The 22,214-nt window shown below is 42.3% G+C and overlaps 1 long non-coding RNA gene across 1 annotated transcript in view; it reads right to left on the bottom strand.

The window, feature by feature from the left end:
• LOC140341948 (uncharacterized) overlaps window positions 1-22,214 on the bottom strand; it is an 82,791-nt gene that overhangs the window by 25,604 nt on the left and 34,973 nt on the right. Inside the window, exon 2 of the long non-coding RNA XR_011922960.1 lies at window positions 1,810-1,881. This is a non-coding gene — a long non-coding RNA (uncharacterized lncRNA). The remainder of the gene's footprint in view (window positions 1-1,809; window positions 1,882-22,214) is intronic.

The raw sequence follows: 22,214 nt of genomic DNA, 5'->3' as shown, positions 1-22,214 counted from the left end.
GGTTCTTGCTCAGCTGTTATGGAGCTGGCGGTGTGATGGATGCAGAGCGGCACATGTGGAAGAGAACGTAATGTTCTGGTCGGGAAATAATCCACCAGAGCCTCAGATTGATGTAATTGGGCCAGACAGTGAGAGGGGAGAAATGGGGAGATGGAGGAAAATTTCAAAAAATATTATTGTCGCAGGCTTTTGAATCCGAGCTCTGCCCACCAATCAGCATTCAGTAATCTGTTAACCCTTTCACAACTATTTCCTGACATAAATCCTGACGTAGTCACAAAAAAAAGTCTAATGAGCAGCATGCTGAATCAGAGCTGTCCAATCAGCAGAAAGCATGCGGTTGCTGATTGCAGTATTACTGGTCTGATTCACTAGGGGCATGCTTGACCTTTGCAGAGAGACTGCTGCTTTCACACAGAGATCAAGGCTCCTTTTATACAGTTGCTGGCAGGGGACAAGCTGCTTTCTGAAGAAAACACACTGAACAATGATTGCTTCCTATTTTTGCCTTATAATAAACACCAAAATCTGAAGGGGGTCTTACATACACTGTGGTACAGTACAAAATTGCAGAGATATGGTTAGGTAATGAGATGAGCCATCGGGTTCATTGATTTGGGCCACATGGACCCTTTTGCTTTTGAAGCTTCAATGGAATTTATCAGTGAGTAGGTTTAGGAGAGAAACCATCTAGGACAATGTGCGCAGCCCTGCAATCACCCTTTTTTACATAAGACGAAAAAAATTTTGGTGGAGCAAAACCCATTAAGTGTTTCAGTAAAGGGGGTCCAGTCCTGTCTGACTGCAAAGAACCAAAAGGGCAATAGGCCCCTAGTGGACATCACGAGAATTGCACTTGATATGCATGAATAAAAACATTACTAAAGGTGAATTCTATGGACCATTCATTCTCAATTCTCAAGGAGTTCCTTGACTTCTCATTTGATGGGAACTCCCTACTTCCAGGGCCAATGCCACATTAGCATGGTGGTCAATAGGATGAATGCTTCTTACATTGCTGGCCATTGGTAAAAATGTCACCCTTACAGATAGCCAAAAAGACCATAGGTGACCTGAGAGGTACAAAAACTGCTCATTGCTCAAGAAACCCCTAGCAACCTCTGGAGGGATCCATGGAACCTTGGTTGAGGAACATTCATATAAGCAGTCACTTGGAAGCTCCAAGTCTGATGGGTGGAGGAAGGCCCAACCTTGATGGGTGGTGGAAGGCCACCTTGAAGACCAACAGTACAACTAAATACAATACATAAAATACATTAAATGCACATTGTTTTATTGAATGGTCCGGTAGCAATGGATTATTTATTGTAGTCATTACTTTGGACAGAGTGAGGAACCCTTCAACCCCCATCTGGTTTTTAGGTGTGAACACAACAGGACAGTAGAAGATTCTCTCCATTGTAAGGGAAATGTCCTCTTAGTTATCCCCATTGGAATATCCCAGCCCGGATTTTAGATTTGGCCATGGTAAAAATAAAAGAAACCTTGAGGGTATCTACCCTTCAAAAAAATGTGGCCCTTGGCTTCCCTTGAAATACAGAGGTCTATTTAACCCATTTGCCGTGGTGCTTGATCATCTGCTGACAGCAGTTCATCAAAGTTTTCACAGGTTTCCCTTGGAATGAGGTCTTCAACACTGTTTTTGTGAAGACCAGGGGGCCTGGACCACCCACAAAAGAGATCCCACCACCCTAGGCTGTAGCAGCACCTGTTCTCACCCACAACCCTCCCAAAGTTTACTCTGACAGTAACCAAGCCGAGATCAATTACTCACAGTGAGGTACTTACATGCAACTTGTTCCTGAGATCTCTGACCATCATTTAATGAAACGATTAAAAAAAACTTCCACGCCAGATAATCTGCAAGATAAAAGAAAGCATGGAATCAGTCGTGCCCAACATCTCAAAGGAACTACAGAAGCAAGATGGAAGCATGGTGAGATGTGCTCTAATTCCCGTGAAGGAGGCCGGTGAAGACGCTCCCTGTGTTCTGGATGCTGTGAAATAAATTCAAAATGTGATGTGGTTTCAGGTCATTAGACATGGACCGAGAGCCATTAGCACACTCACACACAGTGTCGGCATGAGAACAAATGGTATGTATAGAGCTCTCAGAGGCCTGAAGACCATCGCAGGAGCTGGAATTTTAAAGCTTAGGCCCAGTTTTTCCTACATTCCTACCAACCCCATGTGGTTTCTGCTGCACTGAAAGTCTAAGCGGTGTGTTATCTCGTTCCCCTCTGCTGGACTACAGAACATCTTTTTCTCTCTACAGGAGGGGTGTTTAGTAGTTCAGTAGGGAAGAACTGAGTAGGGCTGACAACGCTGTTTGGGATTTCAGTACAGCAGAGGGACTTGGAAGGTTGGAAGACCAAAACTGTGTTAGCTCAGACGGCCACTGGGTCAACAGGTATTTTCATGCCCAAATATACATTTTGCTAATGAGATTGTAAAACTAAAACCCATTGGCTATACCCTACGACCCACCGTTAGAACAATGGTTGGCAGTCCATGCCTGGCCCATGTGTCGTCTGGTATTGGGTGCTAACCTTTGTCTCAAAAGGAATATTGCATGATGCTAAATCATGTGACAGACTGCCAACGTTTTGGGAATCACTATGAGTGGACTCGGAAAATTATAGCAGTCCAGTTACAGATTTTACTTGGAGCAAGTGTGTACCAGGAATTAGTTACCATCCAGAAGAATGAGGTACCTACACAGGGTTCTCCCAAGCGCCATTTTGCCGGGTGCACCGCACTGCACTTTTTAGTACTACCTGGCTGTTTTTGTGTGGTTGAGTCACAATACAGAGGCCACCACCAGCCTAGAATTTCTTCCCACCTTGCCTAGAGGCTCCAAACCCAGAAAGGTTTAAAAGGTCTAATCCCGGCTATGCCCCATCTACCACTTCCCTTCATTGTAAGCCAATGAGCTAATCTAGCCAATAGGAGGGTTCATTGATAAGAGTAGGGCATATCAGAATTAAATATTAAATACTTCCATTAGAGGAACACTTTAAACATAAAAAACAAAAGTTATGGCATAGTAAATGACAGCAAACGTTCTTGACCATGGTCCTCTACTACGTTTGAGAAGTGCGGATGTATGGAACATATCAAAACAAATACAGACATATCCACCAATCCTGAGATTGGTAATGGACTGGGTATCAGTCGGCCTTATCAGCTACAGATAAACCCGGCTCCTTGAGCGATTAAACATGGTGGCCTCTCTCCAGGTCCCGGTGACATATGGCTGGAAAGGCAGTTTATATTCAATGCTACAAAATGGTAAACCATCCACACAAAACAGTGCTGTTACTCATCCAAAGCAGATGGTTTGTATGACTCAAGATATATTTTACATGAGATGATACTGCCAGTAAAAAGAACATGTTCCGACTAGGACTAGCAGAGCTTATTCCACTGGATAGATAATGAATCCAATAAAAAAGAGCTCTGCCTAAAGCAACATAAATACAATATTTCGAGCTAGCTACTGACATTGGATGGTGGTTGGATGTGCAATCAGGATCTGGCCTTCAGCATTACATGGTGGTCAATACAGATATAAAAAAACATTCCCTGGCCAAAAACAAGCAACATAACACCGCCCCCACAGGCACCCCGGATCATAACACCGCCCCCACAGGCACCCCAGATCATAACACTGCCCCCACAGGCACCCCAGATCATAACACTGCCCCAACAGGCACCCCAGATCATAACACTGCCCCCACAGGCCAGATCATAACACTGCCCCAACAGGCACCCCAGATCATAACACTGCCCCCACAGGCACCCCAGATCATAGCACTGCCCCCACAGGCACCCCAGATCATAACACTGCCCCCACAGGCACCCCAGAGTTTTTCACTGCCCCACAAGGAACCCAAAGTTCATAACACTGCCCCCACAGGCACCCCAGATCTCAACACTGCCCCCACAGGCATCCCAGATAATAACACTGCCCCCACAGGTACCCCAGATTAGAACACTGCCCCCACAGGTACCCTAGATCATAACACTGCCCCCACAGGCATCCCAGATCATACAATTGCCCTCACAGGCATCCCAGATCATAAAATTGCCCTTACAGGCATCCCAGATCATAAAATTGCCCTTATAGGCACCCTAAGATCATAACACTGCCCCCGCATGCACTCCAAATTATAACACTGCCCCCACAGGGCAGGCAGTATATATCTTAACCCAAAAGAAAAATGCATTATATTGCAGGTTATCAGTCCTGGTATGTGTTGGCTGCATTTGTTTGTAGTCGAAATCAGGATACCAGTCTAGGGTGACAACTCCTCCATACTTCTCCATAGATACATTCCAGTTGGGGTTGTTACTCGAGAACAAGAAATGTGTTAATGGCAGGATTACCAGGTGAAAAAAAGTGTGGGGGGGGGGGGCGTTATTATGTGGGGTTTTGTTCTATCAAAAGTCACTAAGTTTAGAAATAAGCAGAGCAACAGAAACCAGTCAATCCAATTTAGAGGCAGGTTTGGAGTTTGTTTCTACTAGATGGCTTCAAAGTTTATGTTACAAATCAATGCAGTTAGTGACATTGTGATCTTCAAGTGGCAAACTGGAAAAACAAATAAATTAAACTGAGACAAAGACGGTGAATAGCCATCACATTCCCAATTGTGGAGAATTTGCTTAATTTCCTGTAGCAAAGCTCATCGGGACACAAAGCTGCCTTATACTTCCTGTCTACCCTCTATGGAGTGTATTTTTCTCATGTATTTACAGCATGTATGAAGACCACTAAGGACAAAAACATTGTCACCAGCCACTAGGATATCCTACTTCCGAATAAAAGTATCCAGACGGGAAATGGGAAGCTCAGCAACTAACAATTTTGGAGGTCATCGGGGCAGGAAGTGATGATAAATTTCCATGATATGGATGGGGAAAGAAATAAACAGATTAGTGAGCTTCTCACCTTTTCCATCATTTCTAGAAGTAAAATACATTTGTGTCTGGACAATTAATGTAAAATCTAAGGAGATGAAACAAGTGCACTCATGTTAAAGCTAAATATATTTTTGTCTGTACCTCTCTTTGACATATAAGAAAATCTCTCTCCAAGAGTTTAGCAGATTATAACAGAATTATTCAGAGAGTGCAGGTGGAAGGTGCTGGTTTAGGGGTGACTTTTGGTTTCAATGTGTAGAGCAGAGGTAGGCAAACTCTGGCCTTTAGGCCAGATACGGCCTAGCCGGTAGTTTGTTCCGGCCTAACGCCCCCTGGCCAATCCAGCTTAATCCCGGCCGGCAACCCAAGCCGGAGCCAGAACAAACTACCGGAGCCAGAGCCGCCGGAGCCGGATGCAGCTCTTGAGCCTCCGTGTTGTGGCTCCCTCCCCTATTTACCACGGCCGGCATTAACACTTCCGCCACTGGGGTAAATAGGGAACATTCCCTCCCCTCCGTATGCATTGCAGAGGAGGGAGATTTCCCTTTAGGGGCCGTTCATGGTGGGGTGGAGCCATTAGGGCGGGACTCGAGAGAAAGTCCGGCCTAGTGTGCTGCTGCCTACCCTTAAAATGGCCCAGCGGCCAAAAAAGTTTGCTGACCTCTGGTGTAGAGTGATACACATGACAGAATTCATATTGTACAGTACAATAGTTTGTTTAGGGGGGGACTTAAAAACAAAAGGGCCATAGAGCTACTTCAAATGAACTTCAAGAGGTGCCGAAAAACAGGTTAGCCACTTTAGGTGACGTTAAAAGATCAAACAGCTCTCAGGCCTTGTCCATAGCGGAGTTAAAAAAGGCATACTCCGACCATTTCTAAGAGCCCAGTACCCTTTCTTGAGGGTAAATAGCGGAGAGAAATTTTGAAATGGCCAAAATACACAGGAACTGGTTGGGCTTCTGCATCCAATGACTGTTTGAAGCATGTCTAAGATAGCATGGCTCCAAAGACAGAATGAAGTTGGGTCCCCACTGACTGGCTCCTGGGATCTCTCAGGGCCCAAATAACCTACATAAAGGGCTATGGCCTATGAGGGGAATATGGCTGTACAATCGGCACAGCTAAGTTTTTTTTTTTCAGTGCCGGCGGTTAGGCCCACTCTGTTTTTTCTCCCCAGCGCTCACTCTCAGTTCTCCTCCTCGCACTCACTCCTCCCGAATTCCCTTTCATGGCTGCACCCATGGGCTTCCAGATCCTGTCTGCCCAATCAAGTGAAAAGTAAAATCCGATACAGCCTGTTAAGTGAATTGAATTATTAAACAATGGATGAAGCTTGGCTCTGCTGCCTGACAGAGCAATGTTCTTCTTTTCCGACTGAAAGGTTTTTTTCTCTTTTCCGTTATGTAATATTGCTGTGAGCTCGGGCGATGATCGATGGGAATGAGTGCCCCGCGGTGCCGCATGCTTATCCAACACGCTTTCCACGGGACCCGGAGCTGTTTAACAAGTCAAGGGGCAGAAGCTGGCGTTGGGCAACAAATGGAGGTTATCCCCCACAGAATCTGCATGTTGTGTTTTATTCTCTGTGTGAGAGTTGTTAACCTCAACTAAAAAAAACAATAGGACCAATATGAAGGAGAATTCTGTTGTGGGTCCTAGAAAATGGGGATGTTGTAGGGCCTGAAAAGGCCTCCATTTCTAGGTTTGCATCTAGTGGCCAGACCTCATTATTGGTCCTATTTGTGCACAGCCTATATATGCATGAGCTGATGAATGCCCAGGGTTGATTCTCGCTGTTGTGGAGTCCTTTTGTTGGGTGAAAGGTCTAAATTTTTACTGGACGCTAAACAAGTATAAGGGGTGACTGTTTATTTTGAGGAACCCATGTTGCCTTCCTCAGTTTATATCTAAATGTTAGTGAACACCTGACCATCACACCTATCCAACCATGTTGGACATTTCATTCCAAAACCCCAAGATTTAGAGGTTTTCCCTTCACCTTTCCTTTTGAGGACAGGTTCTGATATGGAACAAGATTTGGCACAATCAACGCAAGTTTATCCCAAAGGAGTTCAGCAAGATTGAGGTAAGGACTTTGTGACCAAACTGGTCAACCCATGTCTTCATGGAGCTGGCTTTGTAAATCACTATAAAACAGGAAAGGCTCTATATTAGCATTGCAGATGTCTAAAATGCCTTTGTATGCTGTAGCATTATCAGCAGCCTTCCTTGGAAACACCTGTAATCCGGTAGGGATTCCGCACTCCTACCATATTATGTGGTTGTTGGTTAACTGGCTTCCACCCAAAATTGGCCCTACTGTTTGAAAGTGTGAAAAGGACCAGGATTGCCCACGGGGGACAGGAACTAATGTGAGTTGTTCTTTGTACTTTGTAAAGCAATGAGTGATATATCACCACTATATAAATATGGGAAATGAAAAACATCTTTATGATTGCAATCTTGAGCTTAGTCAGAGATCTCTTGTAAAGGTTTTGTTTAATGTTAACCTGTGCTTGTGCCATGCAAAGCAACAAATGCACCAAAAGGTTTCCCTTTCAAGTACTCCACCTCCTTGCATGGGAAGGCACTGACGGTATTGGTGTTGTAGAGGTGCCACATGGGAAGGGAGGGTAGGGTTCTCAGTCCTGTTTAGGCTAAAAGTCACCACCTGGAGCTTACATAGGGTTTCCTCTCTACTCCCTCCAAACCATTGCCCCAAGTTTGGAAGGAAACAATTGTTTAAAATGTATAAATGCTATTACATGGACTTGGTGATTGGCCACATGGTCATCCAGGAGGACATAAGGGTGGCAATGGAGTAGCGAGCTCCATGTTGGAACTTACACAGGCGCCAATACGTAGATGGTGACTTTTAATTGTCTTCAACCAATAAATACTATGAAAAGATACAAATTTGGTTCATCTCCTTTTCTATTAGGGCACCTCTGTTATCCTCACTATTGCCATTTTTTTGTGGAACTTACCAAGTCAACTTACATAAGACTTCCTCTTTTCAATCCCAGTGGCCACATGGTTGGAGAGCAAAGGGAATGAGAGTCACGGTTAGCTAAGTGAACCTTTCCAAAGCCCAAGTTGGTGTCCAAGGTCATGCAAACAGCCCTCCAGGCCAGAGGTGTTTAAAAAAGAGATATATGGGACAAGAATTTTTTTAGGCGCTGAAGTCTGTCCTATTTCTTACATGCTGACAAAGCACCATGAGACAGGTCATGGTGTCTGCAACGGCGGTAGGTTGCAGGAAGCAGGTATGCAAATACCTGCTGAGTAGTGACACGGGGCACGTTTACCACAATGAAACTGAGCACGGCACAGACACAACAGTTCATGATGAAACGACAAGATAAAAATAGCGTCAGCCAATATAGAGGAGGCGATTCAGGGAAACCGTTTTATGTCCGAAAACCATGTGTGTAGGCCCAAGCTACACCAGACAAAGCCTGACTTGCTGCTGTTTCTAATGCACATCGTGAGAAGCTCCCAGTGTGCAGTAAAATCAAAGTAAGCACTTCGCTGTGCAAGACTAAAGGGAAGGCTGGAGTTGAGCTTTAAGTTAGCTGCAGCCCTAATCAATGTCTCTATGTATGACGGCATGGCTCAGCGGTGTTATCAGCTGCTGATGTTGGGAGCGTTGGCTGTGTCACACAGGTGGAAAGTGATACTGTGCAGCTCGGAGGATCAGGTTAAACAAGCCTCGGATGCGGATATAAAAACTGTCTCCTCAGCTAGATTTGATTTCCGCACCTCTAATGGCTCCTGAGCTATTCTCTTTTCCAATTTTTTTCTTTTCAATAACCATGTGAGGATCACAGCTTGCTTTTCAAGCAATGGCACCTGGAAAACGCTGCCCTTTCACCAAGGTTATTAACAGTTAGAGAAATGTGCGCAGCCCCGAGACGCTTCTGGTGCTCTGCTCATCCCTTCGGGACCCCAGAAAATAATGCTTTATAGAGCTGCATCACTTTGACCCCTTCTATCTTTTATATTCAGTATGGTAACCCTGTGGATTGAAGTCAGTATTCTGTTGTGGAAGAAATATGAAATATGAAAGGAAGAAAAAAGAAGACAAGCTAGGAAGGACTGGAAAAGGAAACAAAAGGTATTGGAAAAGGAAAAGAAAAGGAAATGACAGGAAAAGCAAAGGCACAGAGGAAAAAGAATGGGAATTAATAAAGCAAGGAAACAGAAAGGAGGAGAGGTGAAGAAATAAAAAAAAAATGAAAAAAAATCAACAAGGCAAGGAAATGATCCAAGAAAAGAAATGGAAACAAGAAAACAGAAAAGAAACAGAGGAAAGAAAGAAAGGGAAATGAAAGGAAGGGGAAGGCAAAGGTGCAAAGGAAAAGAGAATGGGAATTAATAAAACCAGAAAACAGAAAAAAGGAGAGGAAAAGGAAAGAAAAAAAAAACAGGAAAGAAAATAAGAAAAGAAAAAGGAAAAGAAACCAAGGAAAGGAATATAAAAAGGAATCGAATGAAAATGAAAAGAAACCAAGGAAATGAATAGTAAACAAAAAAATTAAAAAGGAAATGAAAAGAATGAAAGGTAAAAGAAGAAGATAAAATAAAAAGCACAAAAGGTAAGGGAAAGAAAAAAAAAAAAGAGATGAAGAATAGATGAATGTAACAGAGAAAGAAAAAAATGTAAATGTAAGAAATAATAAAAGTAAAAGAAGAGAATGGAGCAAAGAAAGGAAATAGGGGTCCAGAAATAAAAGAAAAAACTCAGAAAGGTAAACTAAAGGAGAAAAGGAGCAAAAAAGGGAAAATGAAAGACAGAAAGGGTCAAGGAAAGAAGAAAGATAAAATAAATAAATTGAAAAGAAATAAATAAGAAAAGGAAAAGTAAAAGAAAAAGAAAACAAAGAAATAAAGGAAAGGAATAGAAAAGAAAAGAATGAAAGTGAAAAGAACAAAGAAGGGAAGGAGATGAAATAAAAAGCACAAAGGTAAGGAAACAAAGAAAATGAAGTATAAAAGGAGAGATAAAGAATATATAAATTTACCAGAGAAACACATAGAAGAGAAGAAGGAAAAAAGGTATGAATGGAGAATGGAGCAAAGAAAGAAAAATGGGGGCCCAGAAATAAAAGAAAAAAAAACAGAAAGGTAAACTAAAGCAGGAAAGAAGCAAATAAAAGGATGATGGAAGACAGAAAGGGTAAAGGAAAGAAGAAAGATAAAAAAAGCAGAATAAATTGGATGATGTGCAATCTGCAAAGCTGAAGGCCATGATGGGAGTTGCAGTTCAGAATCCTGATGTCAATTTTTTTTTTCAAGGCATGGAATTAACAACTAAATTCACACTATCTGGTGTCATAGCAGAAGATAAGATAAGGAGGCAGAGGGGGGAAAACTGGAAACAGACGAGATAAGCAGAGAGACACCAATCACATAGATGTTCTTCGCATACCTTCAGGACATGATTACAACTACACTGTTATTCTCCATTATAAACTGTTCCATTTACTGTCCAGGAAACCCAGGCAGCCCCATTGCACAGATAATGGGGCCATCTCCAACACTGGACAGGAGAAGATAAAGCCAATGGAAGGCAATATTGTGATGTGTGGTTGGGGTCATGGTCTTCTCTTTGCAGGACCATGATTGGTCAGGTCTTTCCCGTACAATCACGCATACTCCAATGCCAATAACAAGCTAGCTTGGAAATATTTTGATGGAACAATAAATTTCAAAATAATGGTTTGCATGTATTTTCCTTTTATTACAATTTCAACGTCATCTATTTTGGTCTTCTTTGTTGGTGAGATTCTGTCTGCAGAGTGGTTTTCCAACCAACCTATTTATTTTTTCCATTGGTATCCACGTAACCCTATTTGCCATCATCTACATGCCCAAAGACAAAGACTCTGAGCCAGTATGGTGGCATCTGTCATTACATTTTTCTCTAATTCCTAGTTGTGGTACAAACAGCTGGCCCTATATATGGACCATGGGTCAGACTATGCATTCTGCAGACTGTTCTTTTAGGCTAATCATTTTCCACAAAAAGTGTTGATTTTAAACTTGTCCCACATAACAGAAGGAAAAGAAAGGAGACTTCTTCAGAAACTCATGACTGCAAGAGATCCAAAAAAAGTGTGCATGCTTGGTGCATGCTGCAGGCCTGTAAAGGGGTGCTGAAGATCAGGCCCTGTGACCGTTGTCAGCCACCAGTTTCGATTTAAGTGTCCAACTTCCTTCTTACGGAGAGGGAAGTGAAACTGGCAGATGTTTGAAGACAACAAAAGGGCAAGAGGATGGAGATGTGAAGGCATGGTGTTCTGAAGAAATCTACAAAGTCATGCAACTAAAAGAGCCCTCATTGCCAGACCTGTCCATATCGCCAATGCCAATCAATTACCAATGGGCAAAATTTAGGTATGGATGGTACGGCGGATTGTTCCTGACTGGTGACACCATGCCGATTATGCACAAAAAGGCATTCAGAGATGGTGGCAGGCTGGCATTCCTCAACAGCCTTGGCAAAATCTGACAGGCAGTTATAAAATGGTAATTGCCCCACTTCATAACCACCCACATTAATCCACCCAATACAAATTCATGATGCAATCAACTAAGGGGATCAGGATAGTTTACCGTATCATAGTATGGGGATCGGTGCATTAGGGTATGGGGAAGAGCATGCAGAAGAAGGGTCACCATATATAGATAGAGACAACATAGTCATAGATGGGTATGTAAGTATATTTATTGTGGGCACTGTTGCAAACAATTTAAGGGAATGGAAGAAGGGTACAAATTTTTTTTTCTTTTGTTTTAGAGGGAAGTGAAAGTTCCATTTATCATATTCTTGCAATGAGAAAAGGGTGCTTTTTTAAACCCTGTGCAGCAATAAGAATCTGACAGATATGCTCCCTTCCACGTTTGGCGTTTTAGGATTATAGTAGGATGCGAATTCAGAAACAAAATGCAGATTGCACCCCCTCCGATTATATAACCCAAGGCCAAGCACTGCTTATAGCTCCAACCACTTAGCCCCATGCTGGGTAATCCTTCCATGATAGTTACCCTTTGTTTCTCTCTCTGCTCCTCCAGGCTGCAGAGGGGTTAAATTCTGTGCATGCTGCTAATTAAGAAAGCAAGCACTCGACCCGTGTATATCGGAAATAATTACCGGATTGTGTTCCTTGCTAATTTTTCTTGTACATAGCAACCCTAAGCCCAGATACCTGCGGAGAGAGTGCAAAGGGTAATGTTTAACCTGCGAGAGACGGAGGGAACAAGCACGGGGTGTCTCATGAACCCGCTATGATGAGGACTTATTGCTCTGCGTGTTGTCCATTGAGGGCGCCTAACAGAAATCGCCTTTTTTTTTTTACATGTGCTATAGTACATGCAACATAAAACAAGTTAAACATGTGCTTTTCCAATATAGGCCAAAGCAATGTGTAAATTTTATTTCCATTCCTAAAACTGCCCTCCAGGCTTCCCCTTTGTTAAATCTGCCCCTTAGCTATCAATTATTTAAATCTGTCCCCTAGTTTCTCTGTATTAAATCTATTCTTCTGTCTTCCCTTCAGTACATTAGAACCTGCAGTGAGTCAGTGGGGGAAGTCCAGCATCATCTAGCCCCTCCCTCTCCCATTTGACAGTCCCTGGCCCCACCTCTTTCATTCATTGGATTTCAGTTCTTTCAACCATAGAGGCTCAGTATCGAATGTGGCTGTTATGCAAATACAGCCTGCCTAGGAACGCCCACTCCTCCACACTGATATTAACCAACCAATGTGTTTTATCATTTGGATAATCCCTCCCAGGAGGAGCCGAGAGCTCCTAGAAGGAGACAAAAAAGCAATTCTGTGACCTGACACTTTGATCTGAACAATATCAAAATCTGCTCCTGTGTGTGGCCACATATCCTCCTTTGGAACATATAAAAGGTTAAACCAGAACAAAAAAAAAAAACTTCTACAACAATACAATGGAACCTCTCGGTGCTCCAACATGACCCATACGATTCATCAGAAGAATGTAGGAATGAGTTGTGTTTGACAATATGAAATTGCTTCTCCCCTAACCAATGTTACTTTTTATTCACACTGGAGATTCACAATTATGAAAATGCTGCGACGGCATAATCCTACTGAACCGTTTGCTGTGACAACAATTGCTGTGTGACAGGAAGGGCCTCGGATGATATAAAACAAAGCATACTTGTGGCTTGCCACATCAAAGCCTCAGAAAGTTTATAGCCTCTGGTGCGCCATCGCCATATTCTGCGTTGGAGGCCGCAGGATGCAATGTCCTCAGATTTCCAGATTAGAGGCACGCACAGGTCAAACCTGGACAATGAGCCGTTCCAATATCTGATATGGAGGGACAGTCTGATGAAAAGCTTTTTAAATTATCGATACTTTATGTCTATAGATGGCACTATTCATGTCTTCTAATGGCCATTAAATTGGGAAGTTTGGTGTTCACTGGCCTCACCTACTGGACATCGCACAGAGCCATGTGACGAGAGGTTGCAGTCCTACCCAAAGGCACTCCATGGTCGTGAGGCTTTCTCGTTGATTTTTCCACAAGATTTTCAATTATAAAATAAATTACAAAAATGTAATTATAGGAATCCAAAAATCAGATATAACTCGCTCAATGTAGGTTCAACTCAAACTTACGCCTTTTGCTATTTCTTATGCAAAAGTTTGAGTTTGCGATTGTAGACCTAACAAGTCCATTGCCAAAATGAGCAACAGCTGTGAGCCCATTGTTAGGGTACACAGAGAGCAGCATTCCCATTGGCTAGATCGTTTAGCATGGGCAGTTCCAGCTAAACCACTAGCCAATGGGAATGTTGCCCTCTGTCTACCTTAACAATGGGCTCACAGCTGATGTTGGCCAGGTTAACATCTGTTCGTGTTCAACCAGGTTTGGCAAACCTGAAACAAAATGAACTTGGGCAGATTTGCCAAGCATTAATTATCCGTGACTCACTCAGGTAAGATCTATAATAAAAGTTACTTTAAAAAGAAGTCAAAGAGATCAATAGATCCAAAAATAAACAGCTGAAGTTCTAAGCAAGTTCTACAAGTTTGTGAAAAAGTTAAGTCTATGCCCGCCCTTCCAACCCCTGAGTTTCCCCATTGGTCAACAAAACAACCAATAAAAAGCACCAACAGTACGAGATTTGTTTGTAACTTCAGCTTCCCAATATTTTGGGGTTTTTACCAATATTAACCCATATGTGGTTTCTAGTACAAGCAGGATTAGTGACAGGTTAGCTTTGAAGCAGACAGGTTCTCCGCACGGAGTGCGGCCCAAATCCGCCAAGGGTACAGAACAGCACGTACCGCAGGCGGCGGGGGGTAATTTTCATTTCGTTATTTTTTAGGCAAGGGTTCCTCAGGCTATTCTGTTGTTCCCGCCTTCATCAATAGATGAAAATTTAGAAGAGGAAAAAAAAAAACAATTTATTTTCATTCATTATTCATACGCTTAAACAGCCTGCGGGTTAAAGAAAAGGCACTTTGTGCAAAGTATTGTAACGGTTTTGTTTTTATCCCTTTATGTTCGATGGCAGAAGTCCTAACTGCTTTCAATAATGCCGTGTGGGTATCATTAGCGATGCACCATGGGAAAATCTTTCTTCTGTGCCAGCCATGCCATGGGCTGCATCTAAAGAGAAACTCCGCCAAGCCTTAAGCAAACAGATAACACAGCCCAGATGCGAATTTAACCGACAAAATCTTTTCTATTATGACCCCAATTCTTTTTTATTACCAGGAACATGCAATTTTAGTTCCTTCTCATGGTCACCTCATTTTGAGCTTTATTGACACAATAGTAACACTCCCTACTCTGACATTATCAGCAGGATATTATAGAGGGTCTGGTTAGAGGCTTCCTTTATAGGGGTCTCAAGCCATCTTCACTGTACGGCCTGGAGCTCAGAAAGGATTCCTAAAGGGTCCGTATTGCATGCTGAGGTCCGAATCATTACTTAGGGACCACCAGTACAGACCCACTGATGGCCATTAGGAGTAAAGCCCCCCCTATAGGAATGAATGGGACCACGGCGAACATGCAAAGGATAAGGAAGACCCAGAAAGCACACTTTTTGGCACAGAGATGAAAAAGGTAAGTATTTCCCTGACTCTCTCCTCTGCAATCTATATGAATTCTGCTGCATCTATTTGTAGTTCTCTTCATTGGCTTCCATTTCACCTTAGAATCAAATTCAAGCTCCTGTGCTTTGCCTTTAAATCCCTCCACAGTTCTTGTCCCACTTACCTTTCTGACCTGACAGAAAAATACCCCCCTAGCTTTTCTCTCTGCTCCTCCAATGACCTAATAATGACTTCCTCACTCATTACCTCGTCACATGCATGGCTCCAAGACTTTTGTAGAGCTGCCCCGACTCTCTGGAATGGTCTTCCTCATCCTATTCAGCTTGCTTCTACTTGCTGCTCCTTTAAAAGAGCCCTTAAAACCCATCTTTTCAAACGTGCCTGCCTGTCTTCTTCTGTCTCCTAAAACCCTCACTACTTACCCACCATTCCATATCCTCGTTCCTATTGTGTGATTCTTCCCTCACCTACTAGAATGTAAGCTCTTCGGGGCAGGGTCCTCTCCTCCTCCTTTGTCACTGTCTGTCATTTGTAACCCCTATTTATTGTACAGCGCTGTGTAGGTGGGCTGCACCTTTGGGGTTGGGGACATGCCTTAAAGGACAACTTGTACAAAACGTATAGCTGGTAGGGTAAAGCTGTCCTACATAAAGAAGATGTAAGATGTAGACTTATTCTCAAGTCTTTCACATCTACAGCTAAAATGATTCCTGGTTCTCTTTTTGTTTTAAGAACAAGTTATAGGGTGACAACACTTCTCCTAATCTCTCTCCTGCGTTGTCACCATGCTACCAGATCTTCCAGTGGAGACGTTGTGCCACCTTGCCAATGCCGATTGCCTAGCCCACCGTTGTCACCCTCATCAAATCCCCTTTGGGAATTATTGTTGGAGCAGGTGAATGTAGACGGAATGTGGCTGCAAACGGTTCTAAGATGCAACAATGAATGGATGAAAATGATGGCATTTATACCAATCAATGTTCAATGCCTGTAGGTTGCAGCATAGACCATAGAAAAACTCTATTTGTTTTGAAAATGAAACAATTCTTATGTATTATTAAAATATCTAATTTTTTTTTTTTTTTTAGCTTTGGTATCACTTTAACTGAGCTACGCCCAATTAAAACAAAAGGAGAAGAAAGAAGTGGCGGATCGAACGATCTCCCCGTGACGTATCGAGGAATTGCTGCTTATTTTTTTTCTTTACTGGGCAAAGCAAACATCGCTGCTGACAACAAGAGGTGTTGTGACAAGCTTTTCACCTATCTGTATGTCTTTCTGGATTCTGCAGGCTGCTCCTCTGCAAATATCTATTTTCATAACGCCCACATTTCTGTGAATGACGCCAAACAACACGCAACAAACACCTGTATGGCGTTCTGCAACACTTGCTGGGATCTATGAAAATAATCTGGAGGAATTCTCAAGAATGACTTAAGATAAAAGAAGGTCTTGGCAAAAAGGATCCCCGACCTCGCCCTCAGGCAGCTTCGTAGACGGTAAAATGTTGCTACTGGAGTAACCCTCATACTAAAGTTAGGAATATTAGAACATAGGACCAACTTGTGGCAATATAAGAGAGCAACAGAAGAGTGGGATAGTGGGCTTCCTCTATGTTGAAGAAGGGATCCAACCTAAGTAGGGGAAGGGGCTTAACTTTAAGCGAGGGGAAGGGGCTCAACTTTAAGCAAGCGGAAGGGGCTCAACCTTAGGCGAGCGGAAGGGGCTCAACTTTAAGCGAGGAGAAGGGGCGGCTCAAGTAAAGCAGGGGAGGCACAAAAACTAAAGCAGGGGTACAGATCTGTGATTGAAAGGTCTGTGAGAGAGGGATAGAAGGATAGAGAAAAAGAGAGAGGGGTCAAAGATAGTGATACACTTCCTAAATAAAATGACATTATATATATATTTCTAATACTAATCCCGAGTCTCCAATTTGGGCCATTATAGTCCATCAGTACATACTTTTATAGTAATAACTCGTTGCCGTTATTACCAACAAATACTTAAAAAATTCTTTGGAAAACTAAGTTCATTTGGGAAGGCAATAAATAAAATTAAATTTAAACGGTTTCTAAAACATTTTCCTTTTTACAATGTAAACAAGTAAAATCAGACTGAATGAGAGAGGAGGAGAGGGGGGGATCGGTCTGAGGGAATGAGGGATCTATGAGAGAGATCCAATAAAGAGATAGACAGAGAGAGAGCGAAAAGCATACAGTAGATAGAAAATTTGGTCACTGAAGAATATATGAGAGTGGGAAGGTGGAAGCAGTCAATAATATGAAAATGAATTAATTAGGAGTATGCTGTGTATTGAGATAATAATCCTAATAAAAGATAGAGATTGAGAACTGAGAAAAACTAAAGGTTGGGATAGACATATATAAAACCTATATATATCAAACTTGAAGATTGTGTTGAATAGAGATTATATTGTTGAATTATGATTTGTTGGAAATTGAATACTGAATGACATATTTTATGCTGGCTTGTTTATTTGTATGATTAAAATGAAAATTAGGAAATTGAAACAGAGAGAGAAAAGCAGAGAACGAGAGAAAAGGATAAAAAGAGATATAAAGAGCGAGAGAGAAAAAAAAGATATAAGAGGAAGTGTCTTCCGGGAAAGCCATCTCCCTACCAGCGATTCCCAGATGTCATGAATTGTCAGCAAAAACCTACAGATATAAAAAGGAAATATGAATATGTACTAATACTCACAAAAAGGAAGTCATTTTTATATAAGAAAGAAGGACAAAGAGATAAAAGTAGCTAAAATGCAACCAATGATGCAATTGTAATATATAATTGCTTTCTTTCCACCGGCGACCTAAAAGGACTGCAGTCGACTTGTTGGAGGACAATGGAGTGCAGCAAAAACAGTGGTTCTCACAGGAAGCAAAGAGCTGTTGTGGTATTTGCTAGCGGCTAGTACAGTACGTCAGATGGCTGCGGCCTTCAAGACCACCAGACTGTAGAGACATCTGGAGGGAGATCAGAGCCATCCTGGAAGCTGCAAATTGACAGTGCAAAGCCTCGCTCTGCTGAGACGGCCTAACAGCTGACAACTGTGGTTGCTGTCTTATTGGACAGTCGTCACTTTGGAGCTCGATGTTTGAAAGCTAGGCCACCTGCTGTCCACACTACAAAGGTTATAAACCTCACCCACATTTATAATACTTACATTGGGCTTTGTCCATGCAGAGCTCACTACAAAGTGGCCAACCAGCTCAACTGCTCTTCATTCATCCACCATGATATTGGCTGATAGCAGAGAAGAGAGGAAATCCTTCAAGTTGCTGAAGCTTATAGACGTCTAAGGACTCCCCACCTTAGACCAACCAAGCACCAGTTCCCTCAAATGAAAGGAAGAGAGACCTACAGCCTTATTACTAAGGAAAGAACATAGCCAGGGTGAAGGAAAGGTGCAGCTGGTTGAGGCCCCGTTGATGAAAACTTGTTGATCTGCAAGCTACAAGAGTTCAGCGACTAAGCTCAGGAGATTGTAATCAGAAAAGATGTTTATTCATTTCCTTTATTTCTATAAGGGTTATATATCACTTATGACTTTACAAAGTACACAAAATCACTCACATTAGTCGCCGTCCCCTAAGGTCATTCATAGTCGTTACCAGGTTGATTGGCTTCCAAATTCAGGTGGAAGTCAATTAACCTACCAGAAGTTTTTATGGTAAAATGGTTGTTGACTCAGTCATGGACTTTGTGAACAAGGAGTTTAGATGTTTCCAGTAAAGGGTACAGTTGATGTTACAGAATACAAAACATTGAAGACAATTGTCCTTTCCCAACCTTGTGATTACAGTTTGGTGAAGGTCCTTTTCTGTTCCTGTGTGCACAAAGACAGCACCGTGAAGACATGGTTTGACAAGATTGGTATGAAGGAACTCAACTGAAAAGACCTCATTGAGGACAACTGGGATGCAACAACGATGGTGAATCAGGTCTTCTCATCCAACATCAATACCTGACCTCACCAATACTCATTTGGCTATCCAAGGGCCCTCTAAAATCTTCAGAAAGGCCTTCCTAGAAGAGTGGAAGCTGTTCTATCCATAAAGGCTGGACAAATCCATATCACGGGTCAAGGATCTGGACTGGGAAGTCCAACAAGCTCATACAAATGTGGTGGCCAGGTGTTTGACAGGCCAGTATATTTTGGATTCTTAGAGAAATCATTGGGTCTGATTAGAGAAGATAGTCTATCCCAGTGTTCTCCCCAGCCCATTTTTAGCTGGGTGCACCACCCAACACTTTTCAGTAACCACCTGGCTGTTTTTGGATGGTTACTGAAGAGTTAGGTCACAATAAAGGGGCTGTCACCCGCCTACAGCTTCTTCCCACCTTGCTCAAAAAAAAATTCTGGGTTGAACACTGTAGCATGGGAGAACCTTGGCCATGGAATGGATCTAGTCCATTCCAGGTATGCTAGATCACTTTGGTTCTTCCAAGATATGTATTCTTCTCCAGTCATGAAAAGCTTTAAAAAATCAGTCCCATTGTGCCTTTAAGGTCTATAAGTCTAGGTGAGATGGTGGATTTCTTAACCCCTAAGATGAGGGACAGAATGCTTTGAACCAAGATGGAGTTCACATTGGTATGTCAACTGCTAAGAATCTGAAAAAGAAATCAGGTTCTGATAGACACAGGAAAAAGAAGAATTATGACTACGATGAAGGTGATCCAGGAACCACCTCTGACCGCAAAATTCAAAAACATCTTCAGAAAAGTTTGCCTTTTCTTTCTCCAGAGTCATTCTAAATATCTATAATCACAATGTGGATCGGGGAATCTGCTGTTGGGATGATAAGAAGCCAGTTTTTACCTGAATAACAAGAAGTTAGTCAAGTAAATACAAAATTGCTCATGAGTGTTCCCATGTTTGCTATGTGAGATAAGAAAAGTCTGAAAACTTTACCCAATTCTTTACTTTTATTATTACACAGTATTTATATAGCGCCAACATATTACACAGTGCTTTACAAAATCCATAGTTATGTCACTAGCTGTCCCTCGAAGGAGCTCGCAATCTAATGTCTCTACCATTTACCATTGTCATATGTCTTTAATACAGTCTAAGGTCAAGTTTGGGGGGGGGGAAGACAATTAATTTAACTGCATGTTTTTGTATTGTGGGAAGAAACTTGAGTAACCGGAGGAAATCACGCAAGCACGGGAAGAACCTGTGTTAGTGTCCTGGCTGAGATTTGAACCTGGGACCTAGCGCTGCAAACCTGGGACCTGCTATTAGGATTGTACAGACAGCTTAACGAGCCAAGGAACAAGATCTCTCTAATGGTCCCCAGTTATGAATGGACCTTCAATTAAAGAAAGTTTAGGTTCAAATTTTAATAAAGTTTTTACTTGGCCATCCAAGCAAAATGGCAACCGGTGTCTGAATGTTCCTTTAAGCCGTTTCACAACTTGGTTCCCAGTGGAACATTCCATTTAAATCTCCCCAATGGTAACCCAGGCTATTAGACTAATTCCATCTCTCATGCACTATATTGGACTCCTTACAGAACATTTCCCCAAATAATGTTTTCTACAATCCATTTTCTAATTAAAATGGAGGAACACCATATGACTGGGACACGGAGAACAAAACTGATTATTAATAATTCAAGGCTGTGAGTAAAATATCAAAGCATCCCAAGGCACTGTGATGAGGAGACAGCGTGTTTCATGTTTACCAAAAGAAAAACAATTAGTACATAAGGATCTAACCGGCTCTGTTCTTGCAGGAAAACAGAATGACGCTCGTTTATCAAAGCGTCTCAAGACATTAGCCAGCTGATGACCGATGGTCCTTATTTATAAAGTGCGTCTTGGTCAGCTTGGTTGCCCAAAGCTGAACCCACCGTCAGATACATTTTTTATTTGTACTATGTAATGGGTCTGATTTATTAAAGCTCTCCAAGGCTGGGGAGGATACACTTTCATCAGTGAAGCTGGGTGATCCAGCAAACCTGAAATTAATTTCTTCAAAGTCATTTGCTATTTCTCAAAGCACGATCCAAGCTCAACATCTATCCAATAGATGAAGTTGCCGGATGAGAGAGGAGACAGTAATGGTGCCGGCGCGGAACTTGGCTGTAATGGAAAATCTCTTCAGTCAAAGAGAAAAAAGTCTAAGGGATGGGCAAGTTTTTCTGTCTTGATGACAACCATACCAATCATTTCTAGTATGGGTGTCACAAAAGTTACATTTCCATGAAGGTACCGCTCATTCGTACTTAAACACATTTTGGATTTAAGCTAAAGGTCCGTTTTATTTTTACTACTCATTTCAATCCTCCCAAATGTCCCAACAGTCAACATTTTTCCCATCAGAGGAAGGAGCAGTTAAAAATACACTGCAAATACGGTCAGAGCTCTGCCTTAAGCCCCTCGTCCATAAACATGGGGGCATTTCAATGTTACAGCCTCGGTCCCGCGTGTGCCAAGGTGATAACAGTATAAATTACAGCCCTCCCCTCCGCACGGACACTCCACACACCTGTCTGCACGGATCTCACAGTGATCCGGGAATTGGCAAGGGGGAAGGGGGGGGAGAACAGAAAGGGACGAGCTCCACACCCTGTGACATTGGACCGGCCTTACTGAAAAGGCTGCCAGCTGGGGAAATATGACACATTCCTCTCATGATGGGAAAAAATGACTTGTGCACTTTCCAATGCAAGCTGACCCAGAGAACCAACTATGCCAATTCGCCCTCGGGATTGCTGTCCATTCTTCAAAAAAAGGATTTCCCAGAAGCAGCTGAATCCATAATTCTTTTTTTTTAAACTGGCATTTTCTCTGGGAAAAAAATGACCAATGGCATTTAAGTTGACAACAGAAGATGGGGCCAAGGTGAAGCAAGAGTGCAACCATTTTGAACTAATTTTTTTCTTTGCTTACATAATTTTTTTGGATTTTGCATGGTAAAAATGTTACCATTTACCGGGGTGCAAATCAAACACAAATGGAACTCCAAGCAAAGTTATTCCTTGAGCTTCATAAACCCTACCACCAGTCCATCAGGATGATGGGTGGGCTTATTGACCCACAGTGAGGTGTATAAGTAGAAAAGGTGGGTCTAAGCAGGCAATGAAGACCTGGTCATTGATAGGAGTGATTTACAGGGAATCAGAAG

Source organism: Pyxicephalus adspersus, chromosome 12, assembly GCF_032062135.1.
Source record: "Pyxicephalus adspersus chromosome 12, UCB_Pads_2.0, whole genome shotgun sequence".
Classification (NCBI taxonomy): Eukaryota; Metazoa; Chordata; class Amphibia; order Anura; family Pyxicephalidae; genus Pyxicephalus; species Pyxicephalus adspersus.
Note: the sequence above shows the minus strand (reverse complement) of the source record. Positions and strands in the feature narration are given on the sequence as shown.